The following is a 6387-nucleotide window of genomic DNA, read 5'->3' as shown; positions in this document are numbered from 1 at the left end:
GGGCGTGACATGCGGAATGTGGGATCCGTGTGATACTGCTTTCTATCCTCGTGATTGTCACGCCCCCAAATCCAAGGCCAATATTATACTGAAATATGGCTCGTGAATTTGTGACGTGAGTCAAAACAAATAAAATTTTCTTCTTGAATAAATCAACAGGAAGTAAAAGAAATTATATACATGTTTGAATAGTACTTTTATTAGAAAACAAATATCGGTAAAATATTTACATAACCAAAGTTAAGCAAAATTCAAATCAGTATAGGTATTTACTAGAAATAATAGTAGAAAAATATTATTTTATCTAGTAGGTTCATCCCGTTTCCCTAAGCATCTACTCGTTACCTGAAAACAAGAAGGTGTAGCATCATGAGCAACACGAGTCCAGTAAGTACACAACTTACATTCTTATATTAATGTGTCTTATAAGAAATCAAAACTGAACAATCAATTAAAATGTACCAAGAACCATTTATATGTTCATACAAATTCTTAAAATATGTATATATACACACAATACATACACACACATATATACAAATATATTCATTCGTGTGAATGGTTTGGTAATAAATCACATAGTCACATTTTCTTATCAAACCAACAAATATTGTAGTGTTAATATGTGAAATAACATTAAAGCAATACATGCTTGATTCTCTTTTTACTCACACCATCACATATTAAAAATATATCATAGATAGATATTTGATCAAAATAACATAAGTACACTTCTCTTTTTAGTGAATTTTCAGATTAACTGGTAACAAATCACAGATCCACGTGTTAGGGTCCGACGTACTATACCCAAAACAAGGGAAAACCAGGTTGACTGGTATCAAATCATAAATCCACGTACTAGGGACCGACATACTATTCCCAAAGTACGGGTAAGCCGCAGCATACCAAGGACACAACCAAAGTATGTATACTCAAAGTAAGCACACTTCCTAAGAGTATAATAGTGCACTATCTGAAGGGACTAGGGCCCACAGCTTAACAACCACGAAGCACCACGAAACACCAAAACACATTTACCAGTAATTCACTTAAGCACGGGGTTGTTGTAATCACCCGGCTTCACAATTATACTTTTCAGACATAATCAAATTCACAACATACAATCTTTATGAATTATAGATCGTAATATATGTATATGTACACACACATATAGATACATATACTTAGGAATAATCTCATATGAAAACATGTGTAACATAATTGTATATCACAAATAAGTAAATTTACTAGCAAACAACATAATTAAAAAGAAGCTTATACATAATTGAAATCAAGTAAAATAGGTAATAATAAAGCACAAGCATTAAATAAGTAATTATAAACAATTTAACAAAATTAAATTATAGTTAGTATAAACATTAAAAAGAAGCTTATACATAATTGAAATCAAGTAAAATAGGTAATAATAAAGCACAAGCATTAAATAAGTAACTATAAACAATTTAACAAAATTAAATTATAGTTAGTATAAACATTAAAAAGAAGCTTATACATAATTGAAATCAAGTAAAATAGGTAATAATAAAGCACAAGCATTAAATAAGTAACTATAAACAATTTAACAAAATTATATTATAGTTAGTATTTCAGTCCTTATGTCCAAATCCATTGAAGTTCATCAACCATGTTCATGTTTCTCCGATTAGAGTCATCAAACTTCAAGATGTGTTATGTTGTCCATCACAAGTCCGAATTAGTTAAATGAGTACACCATTTCAAAGGGTTTTTCACAAGGAATCCAATGGAATAAGTCATGTAGTCCAGATCAGAGTGATATAGTCCAGAAATGGTGAAGAACCATAACAGTGCAGAAACCGATATTTTTGATACTGTCCTTTGATGTCTAAGTAATTACGTACTGTGTATTTTACCATTACTTCTCAAACTCTCCATATCAGAAGTAGAGGTCCTAAGCTTCAAATTGATATAAAGTTTGTAGAAAATGGATAAGAAATGAGGGAGATATGAATTTTTGAAGTTGTGATGGCTGTATGAGATTTCCAGCAAGTTTAAAAGTTGAAAACTTTGATTAGCCATAACTTCTTCATTTCTTAACCTTTTTTAGTGATTCAAAAGCCTAAATTGAAGAACTTTTGATGATGAATTTAATACTATAATTAGTTTTAACAAAACAGATTTTTTTATATACGAAAATACTGGTTTGCAGCAAAGCAGATCCTTTTCCATCTTATCATTGATTATGTAGTTTGATAAATCTTAAAGACAAAAAAACATAAAAATGTATTCATGTACTTACTTAAGAAACTCAGGGGTGAGGTGAAGATTTTGGTCTTGAATTCAAGCTTGGACTTCTTTAAGAAAAACAAAGGGAGCTTCTAAAGAGAAGAAAGGATGAAGGATTTGTGTGGGAACTTGAGTTTTCTCTACAACTAAGGAGGCTTCAAATCAGTTTTGCACTTGATTTTTAAGCTTGTAGGAAATATGATAGAGATCATGTGTTTATATAGGCTAGAATTAAGCATAAAATAAGTAAGTGACTAATTACTATTTAGGTTAAATGATTAAAAGGTAAGATAAAATTAAGAAAAAGTAATAAAAGAAAGAAAGCATAAATCCACTTGCTATATATATATATATATATATATATATATATATATATATGTATGTGCACACACACATCCATATGCACATTTACCCAATTAATAAGTAAAGAACTTTAGTGCTTTCTTAAGGTAAAAAAAATGGCAGTAATTAGTACTAAAATGACATGCATAAAAAAAATAACATAGATGAGAGTCTTGAGCTCAATAACAAAGATTTTTCGAATATAGTTAATAATATAGTGTTCTATAGTTGGCACTAATTTTCGGGTTATTACAGTGATCTAGGCGGCTGGGGCTCTGGTGATAGTAACGGGGCTTCGAGCAGGTGGCGGGCAATCAGGTTCGATCATTGCTTGGCTGTATCGCTCGTTTCTGGGGTTGTTTCGGCAGGGCTGGAGGTCGGATTTCACTGGTAGACTAGATGCAAGGGTTCACACCGATAGTGGAATTGGAACACACATCAGGTTTGGAACAAGAGCAGTATGATTCGGATTTGGGATCCGGGCGGGCTATGGCCTTAGATTCCAACCCACTCTCGACTTTGGGCTTGGATTTTGGCCCACCTTCGTTGTTAGGCTTACGTTCCAGCCCACTCTGTTTGTTGGGTTGTTTTTCAATTTTTGGATTGTCTTGGGGCCTCTATTTGTTACTGGAATTGGATTTGGGACCCCATGTTATGGTATCGGTTCGTGAAAGATCGTCTGCGAATATGACCATGTTCTGACACCCTTGGCCGGCTTCGATCTTTAGGTGGGAGAGTGCCCTCATTCCAACGCCAAATTGATTTTGATCAATGTGTGCGTTGGAGTTGCACGAGAAGTCAAACCACCGACTACTCAAATCACGGCTGCAATCTGTAGTGTAAAATCATCACTGCTTTTCGACGTTGTTGCTCTGGCTTTATTAATTCTTTGTATTTCAGATGCAATTTTTGCATCTTTTTCTTTCACACTGTTTATTTCTTTATTGATGTTTTTTGGCATATAATCTTTCAATTTCAATAAAGGGCTAACCTCATTTTACTCAAAAATGTATTGTCTAAAAAGACACATTGAAAAAAGCTGTTGATTATCATTCTACAAAAGATAACGTGATGGCAGATAGTAAGCGCATTCAAGTGCATCGTTTGTAATTATTGGTGGAGTTGGGGACTTCGAACGATAGACTCTCGGTCTTGATTACTAGTTGGTTTCTGGGAAAGACCGATGCTAATTGATCGAATGAATGTAGCGCCACACCAACATCCTTCACTAGTGAAATTAAGGGAGGATGCCAATAATGGTGTCATGATGGGCTTTAGAGTTTAGAGTTATAGATCATAGGATTTTAGTAATGAGAATTAGATTATGTGTTTTTGATAATCAAGTACTAGAGAGGATTATTCGCAATCAACGCAAGAAAAACTAGACTAAGTTGAATACTAATAGGATTAATTTCAGTTTACCCTCCTGAGGTTTGGGGGTGTCATCATTTTACCCCCCAAACTCTCAATTTCACTTTTTTACCCCTTGAACTTTCCAATTTTTGTCTTCCGTGTCCAATTTCTATGATTCCGTCCAAATTGGACGTTAAGTCTGACTATTGACCAACTTTGAGGCTGAAATGGTCATTTTAAGGCAAAAAAAAAAACTCAAAACAAAAACTAAAAAAACCTTTTTCCTTCACTCTCTCTCTCTCTCAGAGATCTGCATCATCTATCTCTCTCTCTTGACACCTCCCTCACGTGCCTCGCTGCCGCCAACTCCTCCAACCCCTCCCCTTCCTTCGAGTCCACCTCCGCCTTCCTCTCCTGCTTCCCCATCTCCAAGTCCTCCGTCAACTCCCAAGTGGACTCACCGATCCCACTCACCTCAAACCCTTCCTCGACCAAATCTCCGCCTCCATCTCCGACCTCGAGAAGCTAGTAGCCAAGAACTCCTACTCCCCTCGTACAAAGTCCGATCGTCGCTGAAAACGGACGACCCAAAGAAGCTGAAGAAGATAGCGGCGACGGCTTACGACTACCAGAACGACCTGAGATGGGCCGACTACTGGGCTAACATCTTCATCCCTCATCACATGGCCTCTAGCCCCGACGCCGACGAGTTGGAGTGCCAAGTCACCGAAATGGCGGTGAAGATTCAAGAGTACCGAGCCACTATACCGGAGCAGCTCAAGAACACGCTGCCTTCCATTATCGAAGCTCAGAGACCCGTTTCGGCTGATGGGTCGGAGCCTGGGAAGTCCGGGGATCCTAATTCGGGTAAAGGTCTTTGCTTTTTGGGTTGTTGAGTTATGAGCACTGTGGGTTCTTAGATCTTTGTTGTTTCGTACATTTCTGTGAGTGAGTTTGGATTTGGAATTGGAAATTTGGGTTTTGTTCTTGATATGTGTATTTGGGGGTTTAGAAATTTCAGAATTTTTGTTTGTGTGTATTGTGTTATGAAAGTGAAGGACATTTATTTTGGTTAGTTATTAAGTGAGGAAAATTGTGGGCGGATGAGGTTCTTGGCCGCGGAAGAGGAAGAAGGAGGAGAGAGAGAGAGAGAGAGAGAGAGAGAGAGAGAGAGAGAGAGAGAGAGAGAGAGAGAGAGAGAGAGAGAGAGAGAGAGAGAGAGAGAGAGAGAGAGAGAAACCCCCGAACGTGAAAGAGAGAGGGTTTTTTGTTTTGGCTTGAAATGAACATTTTAGCCCTCAAAGTGGGCCCCATTATCTGACTTAACGTCCAATTTGGACGGAAAATGAGACATTGGCACAGAAGACAAAAATTAGAAAGTTCAGGGGGTAAAAAAGTGAAATTGAGAGTTTGGAGAGTGAAATTATGACACCCCCCAACCTCAGGGGGGTAAACTGAAATTAATCATTACTAATATTTATTCGTATGAATGTAATTGATTAAGGGAACTTTGGCTCACCCCTTAGGCACATATGGAAAAAAGAAAAAAGAAAAAAGAAAAAAGAAAAAAAAACGACTTTCTGGAAGAAGCTTGCATGTGTCAAAAGAAATTCGCCTTGAGAATTTTACATTAGGAACACCTTGAACTGGATTTGTAATTAATTAGTAGTTTTACATCACAAATCAAAGTTCATGGAGGTTGAACAAAAATGGAAGATCAGGCACAAAAATGAAGAATGAATAATGGAGTTAAGGTGAGTAAATTCACCTCTAAGTATTTATATATTACAAAGATTGTATACTTTGTATGTAAATTATATTTTTTTGGAAATTACTTACATCCAACCAGTTTGGACCTGTGGTGTCCAAAGTCCAAACTCTCTCTTATTGGCATACATTCGGCAATCTAAGTTAATGATTTAATTATTCAGAAGTTAAATCAATCATTAAAGATCATCTTTGCAAGAAAATCATTGTAAACAAAATTATTTAGTCATTCAATTGCATCAAAGAAGTGGATGGTTTCACCGTAACTATTCATTTGTTTGATGTAATTGAATGAGTAAACGATTTTTGTTGACATTAATTTTTTGAAAAAATAATCTTTAAATGTTTATTTAACTTTTAAACAGTTATGTCATAAATTTAAATTGTCGAATGTATGTAATAAGAGAGTGTTTGAACATACAAAATTACAGATCCAAGCTGATTTAGATGTAAAAAGAAGAATGTCCATTTACCCCATTTCTAGAAAGTTTTTTTCCACTTACCCTGTTAACACGTTTACTTACTTGGAATTGGAGAGAATGATTACGGGATAAAAATATTCATGCGTTTACTAACACATAAAGGAATCGGAATGGTTCCGGGTAAAAGAATTTCTACGTTTACTAACACATGAAGAAATCGGAATGGATGTAGGTCCCA

The sequence above is a fragment of the Rosa chinensis genome, chromosome 3 (genome assembly GCF_002994745.2).
Source record: "Rosa chinensis cultivar Old Blush chromosome 3, RchiOBHm-V2, whole genome shotgun sequence".
Lineage (NCBI taxonomy): Eukaryota > Viridiplantae > Streptophyta > Magnoliopsida > Rosales > Rosaceae > Rosa > Rosa chinensis.
This window is presented reverse-complemented; position numbering follows the sequence as displayed.